This window comes from Mandrillus leucophaeus, unplaced genomic scaffold (genome assembly GCF_000951045.1).
Source record: "Mandrillus leucophaeus isolate KB7577 unplaced genomic scaffold, Mleu.le_1.0 Scaffold713, whole genome shotgun sequence".
Classification (NCBI taxonomy): Eukaryota; Metazoa; Chordata; class Mammalia; order Primates; family Cercopithecidae; genus Mandrillus; species Mandrillus leucophaeus.
In genome coordinates, this window is record NW_012107731.1 from 1,414,065 (window position 1) to 1,421,588 (window position 7,524).

Consider the following 7,524-nt stretch of genomic DNA (forward strand, 5'->3'; position numbering starts at 1 on the left):
AATACACCAAGAAAGTCACTTGTAGGGAAAAATAAAAGATATTCCATTTAACTGCCTAAAACTACTGGAAAGATATACGGGCAAAACTTGCTGACATCCTAGAAGCCTGGCTCTGGCAAGATGAAAAAAAGTTCCAGGTGGGAGTAATCCATGTGGACATAAATCCTCTCTGTATCTACTAAGCGAAACATCTAATGGGAAAGACAATCTCTGCTTTGGTTTATGAAAATTCTTCCATCCATGAAACCCTATAGGGTAAAAGGGCATGTCCAGTGAAAGCTGGACAGACTTGAGTGAAAAAAGTGGTTTCCTGGCAGAAAATAGGTTGGATTTCTGGGAGAGACCAGAGAAAGGGAAAAACAAATTCTGGGTAATCTCTGGTTGTGGGCAACATGGATAAACCATTTACTATTAAGTCTCCCTGCAGTATAAACAACCTATTGCTCCCCATTAAGATGGCATGGGACACAAAACACTTTTGGAGTCATTCTAGAGGAGCTGATGGAGTATGTGGACTGCACCATTTTGTTTCTTAACACCACCTGTTTCAGAACTCTTAATGAACTCTAGGGCTCTGAGTTTTTATTTTGTTTGCTTTGTTTTGTTTTGGGAAGGATGTAGAAGTCTGAGGCGGCACACTGGTTTCAATTTTCCTAGATAGTCGTGTATTTATTTCAACTGCTTGGCTGACAGGGATAAGTGCTAAGACCCTATACTTTTAATTCTTTTCACCGTGTTCGGCATGATTTAACAGTTGACAGCCACTGTGATGTATCAGAAAGACTGTGCTGTGCAAAATATTCTTCCATTTGATAACAACAATTTCATTGCCATTGTAGGGTGCAGGTGCCATGGGGAAGTCATGGTGATGTATTGGGATCATTTAGATCTTCCTAATATAATTTTCTAGAAATCCTGAAACTTCTGCCCTGATTCATAGAGGTTTCAGGTATAGTCCTCTGATTGTCCCTCTGGCTACAGTTTTCTACCTGTAAGTTAAGAAGACAGCAGAAAACATGAAAAGGGGAGGGAGCATTCAGTGATATGGAGTGAATAAAATATTTTGGTACACTGACGGATTTATAGTCAGCTCTACTCTTTACTTGCTGTGTGATATAGGAGACATTTCTTACCTGCACAGAGATCAGCTTCTGTGTCAGTTAGAAACTATAAAGTGCTGCCAGAAACAGAAACCAAACTTTGATAGCTGAACACAAAGGGGTTTATTCTTGCCTCTAAAGTAAGCATGAGAAGACAGTCCAGGGTTGGTATGAAAACTACAAAAAGTCATGGAAAACTTGGGTCCTTATCTCTGCTTTCTTTAGTAGATGTCTTCTGTCCTTAAGGCTACCTCAGATTCATGGTGGCTCCCATGATCACATCCACACTCCAGGCCTGGAGCTAAAAATGTGTGCATTGGTAGGGAAGAGGATAAGAAGGGGACAAATATTTGCACTCCTCTTCAGGAAATTTTCTAACAGAACTATCTGATAGTATTTCGCTTACTTCTCATTTACCTTCCTAGTAGTCATAGAAATTAGAAAAGACCATCTTTTTCTGGACACATGGCGTCCCAGTTAAAAAGAAGTCCTATTACAAGGAATAAGTTTTTTTTTAAGTCATCCAAAACAATTGAGTAACTATCACTTCAAATGTACTCTAATATGACTGAAAGTTGCCAAATTCATTTTCATATGGACCTTTGAGTTTTGCCCACTGCCGTGGTACATCTGATACCATAAGCATTGCGTATGTTTCCTTTAGGTACTGGCTTTGATACAATGATCCATATCCTCTCATCTTCTAACACCCTGCTATTCATTCATTCATTCATTCATTCATTCAGCATTTACTCTGATTCTACTATGTGTCAGGTTCCAAGCTGAATAAAATACAGTCTCTATTATACAAGGAGCTCGAAGTCTACTGGAAAAAACAGACATACAGACATACCTAGAACACACACGTACTTATGCAAAGATAAACACATGAAAAAAATTGTTTATAATATGTAAGAGTTGTGGAGCCACTAAGACAGGAGCGGTCAGGGAGGGGAGAATCCCAGAAACCCTCAGGCCATCTTCCTGTTAAAGCCCCTTCCCCCTATCCCAGGATAACTTACCCTGAATTCTTAGAACCTGAATTGTTTCCTTTAAAACTTTGTAATGGTTGCCATCATACCATATGTGCTCATTTGTGTCAGGCTGCTGTTAATCCACATGATATTTTCAAGATCTATCTATGTTGTTGCATGCAGCTGGAGCTTGTTTTTTGTTTTACAGTGTTCTTTTGTATGATACTGTCACAATTTATTCAGTCATTCCACTGTCAATGGGAATTTTGGTAGATTCTGGTTTTGGAATGTTACGAATAATCTTGCAATAAAACTTATACATGTTTTTTGTAAATATATGTGCTTATTCCTATTGGGTATGTAGTATAAAATTACTAAGGTATATTTCATGTGCGTATTTTTTTTTTAAAGATAATGCTCAACAGTTTTCCAAAGTAGTAGTATAAATTCTATTTCCATGTAACATACCCTTAATAGAAATATGCCTCCATTGAGAATTCTAGTTCGCCCACATCCTCATCAACACACAATGTTGAACTTAATCTCATCTTATCCTTTCTCCCCCAAATCTGTTTATTCTACATCACAGTAAGTGACATAGCTGCATTCCATATTTGTGTGTCTGCACTGATTTCTCTGTTTCAGTCCCTACATTCAATAAAGCACAAAGCACAATTATTCTATTTCTAAATATGTTTCTAATATATCATTTTTCTCCCCTCTGTTGTAACTTTCCTACTCTAAACAAACGTAGTATCTCACTCGGTCGACTGCAGTTGCTTTTCAACTAGTATTTCCTTTTTTTTTCCTCCCTTCAATCCAGTCTTCATACAGAGATCAATGGGGCATTCTGAGATGTGTTCAAAAGTAAATCATATTATTTGACATCTTGTTTAGAAACCCTTCATACAAATTGTACTATAATTCTGTTTTAAGGTTCATTCTTTAGTATGTATCATAACATTCTTTTTATGGTTAAATAGCATTCCATTGTATAGATATGCCACATTTTTGTTTATCATTTCATTTTTGATACGCATTTGTGTTATTCTCACCCTTTGGCTATTGTAAATAGAGTTTCTATGATCATTAGTGTACATTATGCTAAATGGAAGAAGCCAGACACAAAAGGCCACATATTATAGGATACCATTTATACAAAATATCCAGAGTAGACACATCTATAGCAAGAAAAAGCAGATTTGTGGTTTACAGGGGCATGGAAGAGGAATAAGAGTCACTACTTAATGAGTATGAGATTTCCATCCAGGGTAACAAAAATTCAGAAATTAGATAATGGAGGTGGTTGAACAACACTGATTGTTGTTAATGCCATAAAATGAAACATTTTTAAACTAAATACTAGATTTTATGTATATTTTACTACAATAAAATTAGATTATACTGAGGGTTGCACAACTCTTTACTAAAACCATTGAGTTTTGCATTTTAAATGTGTGAATTTTATAATTCGTTATTTATGTGTCAATAAAGCATTTTCTTTAAAGCCCTTCATATAATTCTCATTTATTTTTACAAAATAGCAAACTTGTCATCTCGAATGATCTCACTCCTTTTGATCCATCATTCTCATTTGGAGCCGTTCTTCTCAGGTTAACTAACCTCACACCCTTTTCAATCTCCTTTTAGTTTCTATAACACATTGCATCTTCCTTACCTTGAGCCCTCTATGCTTGCCATTCTCTTTGCCTGGGACATTATTCATCTGGATTCTCCCCCATGGCAGAATAATTCTTTCACTAACTTTCACTTTGAATCTCATCCCTGTAGATAGATCCCTCCTCATCCTGTACAAGTCACCCTCAGGTCGTGCCTTCTGCACTCACATCCATTCCGTTTGCTCTCCCAAGACTCCTACGTCACCATCTCATTACCAATTATCCATTTAACATCTATCTTTCCCCCACTAGGGTATAAACTCCATGAGGGTGGAGACTATGCCTACTTCATCTACTTTCAATAGTATCTGGCACATAGTGCTTAAGAAATATTTATCAGAAAGAAAATTATGAACGCACGTCTCTCACTGGTCTACATTTGAAGGTGACATTTCAATAGATGTTCTGAATAAAGTCACTCCCGACACTTATGTGAAGAATTCTGACTATGCCTGACCCATCTAGAACTCCAGCAAATGTTTTTCGGATAAACTTTGGAAATGTCCTCTGAGTCTGAGATTACTAAATGAAAAAGATTTCTTACATAAAATATGCCCTTCAATTTATTTTAGTTTACTTAATGTTCAAAGATTTTATTTAACATCAATGCTATTATTACTATAAAGTCACTGTATTTCCATCTATTTCAAATACCACATAGCCATATTTCTGAATGTCCTAAGTTATAGCAACAAAGTAAATTACTTTTACTTTTGATGTTTTCACAATTAAATGACTCATAAAAGTGGTTAAATTGTAAGATAAATGGACTATAACCACCCTAAGCCACCTTCTCTGTACATGGCAAATATCTTAGACTTTCTGTAATAGTCTTCATCTATTAATCCAGAGGTTAGATTAAATGGATGTTACATCCTCTGTGAGTTCTCCTGGCCTCAGGACCTTTTCATACAGAAATCCTGTCTACAGATCTGCTGAATGGTTGCCAATTTATTCAGTTCTTCCACTTTCAAAAGAGTAAATTTAAAAATGGGCCACCAGAGTACATTTTAATTTTAATGGGAGTTATACTTCTTTGTTTATATATTTTCTTATTACTTGCCTAGATTTTTTTAAGTCACATAACAAATCAGAATTATGTCTTAATATTTTAGCATTCTTTGACATTCCATTTTGCAAGGAGATACAATTCAAATTGAACTTGGGAATTTATACACATTGGTAATTAGTTGAGCCTTGTAAATTGCAGACTTTATTTCCCCATTCTGAGATCTCTGAGATACTGTGTCAAAACATGAAACTCTATGTCAAGATGTGTGGAAACATGTGCCAAAATGTTATGGCTTAGTTGAAAACACAGCTGCTGAAAAAAAAAGGTAGGAAAATTATAGGCTTTTTGCACATCACGGCCAGCAGAGATTGCACCCTTTCTCGAAATAGCAACAGTACTTGTAAAAAGTATGTGAAGTCAAGTAGCATCTATTCTAACTATTTCATATTTGTGAAACACTTCTCTCATGTGGCTATAAGCTCCCTGTGGGCACAGATGATCTCATAGTTCTTTTTCACGCTCATAGCACAGTGGCAGTCACCTACTGTGAAGATAAATGCTTACTGCTTAAAGTCAGAATGATTCAATCATAGTAATAGTTATTGGCTGCCTATTCTATGTCCCAACACAGGCTGATACAGAAATTGCTTTATATCCCAAGGGGGTACCTCGATGCTTTTTTACGTAGGGAATATTTTTCAAATATTGTCATACAAAGCTGAAGCATTGGGGTTTGAAGGTGTGTAAAGTAGCCCTGAAATTCATCTGTGGATGTACGTTGACCCTGACACATCTTCCTGGAAAGGAGGTGGAATGAATTAACTGCCTAATTCCCAGGGATAGGAGAGTTGAGGTTTTAGGGTAACAAAAAGTAAACCTGTCTCTGAATATTAGGAAACTGGAATAATCAGTGGAATGCTTTAGTATCTTCATTAATAAAGGCACAGATTTTATTACAATGCTTTTATGTCCTAGCAACACCAAAGTTTGTCCTAATCTATTGATAAACACTAAACCGAGAGATCTTCATTCTATGTGGACAGAAAGTAAAAATACTGATTCCTATTATATTCTGGGTTGTGTGTGAAACACATCACATAAAGATGGGCATTTTGCTCTGGAAACAAATTTAGAAGTAGCTTCTTTCCACCCATTTCACAGAAGATAAAACTTAGACTTAAAAAAATGAAACAATGCTCATCATCACTGGCCATCAGAGAAACGCAAATCAAAACCACAATGAGATACCATCTCACACCAGTTAGAATGGCGATCATTAAAAAGTCAGGAAACAACACGTGCTGGAGAGGATGTGGAGAAATAGGAACACTTTTACACTGTTGGTGGGATTGTAAACTAGTTCAACCATCATGGAAAACAGTATGGCGATTCCTCAAGGATCTAGAACTAGATGTACCATATGACCCAGCCATCCCATTACTGGGGATATACCCAAAGGATTATAAATCATGCTGCTATAAAGACACATGCACACGGATGTTTATTGCGACACTATTCACAATAGCAAAGACTTGGAATCAACCCAAATGTCCATCAGTGACAGACTGGATTAAGAAAATGTGGCACATATACACCATGGAATACTATGCAGCCATAAAAAAGGATGAGTTTGTGTCCTTTGTAGGGACATGGACGCAGCTGGAAATCATCATTCTCAGCAAACTATCACAAGAACAGAAAACCAAACACCGCATGTTCTGACTCATAGGTGGGAACTGAACAATGAGATCCTTGGACTCGGGAAGGGGAACATCACACACCGGGGCCTATCATGGGGAGGGGGGAGGGGGGAGGGATTGCATTGGGAGTTATACCTGATGTAAATGATGAGTTGATGGGTGCTGATGGGTTGATGGGTGCAGCACAGCAACATGGCACAAGTATACATATGTAACAAACCTGCACGTTATGTACATGTACCCTAGAACCTAAAGTATAATAATAAATAAATAAAGTATCTTTTCCAATCTCACAGAACTGAAAACAAGATGAGCCCTACAAAAAGAATGTACTATGGGATTGACTTTTCCACTTCTTCTTTCTATTGTATATAACTGTATGAAACAGGGTGGTATGCCTTAATATTGTTGCAAGTAATTCGTAAAAGTACTAGAATTAGAAAAATAAATATTGAAGTAGAACAATTTCACATTTTCAGCTATTGTGTTTATTGAAAATTTAACAGTAGCTGCTTAAAAGTAGTTGATGTCATTATATTTTCTTCCAACAGAAAAATAAAATCTATATAATTTAATTTTACATTTGAAGTAAATGCTAATCACAATAACCTATGAAGTTATTCTCTGGAAAGTTTTCCTGTAAAACAAATGTTATTGTTTTTAATTAGACTACATTGTATGCACAATTTCACATTTGATGCTGAAATGGGAAATTAAACAATTCAATCTCATTGGCCTTAAGTCAATTCAAAATAAAAAATAACATCTCACTTTGGAGTTTAAGCAATAAACACAGCTTTAAAAGTTCTGTTTTTGAAGTTTCAGTTGGTCTTTTTTTTTTTATCATTTGGAAGTTTCAATTTTTAGCACAAGCTACCTCGTATATATACACTCCTGCTTATCCTGCCCAGAAAATAATGTCGTTATAAAAACAGTTTTGAGAGTGTAAAACACAAAAGCAATAGAGAAAAGAAAAGAAAAAAAAACTCTTCAGATATTTTCTTTGTAAAGATGTTTGGAGTAATTTCAATAGCTCTATCTCATTTGTATTGCATAGTG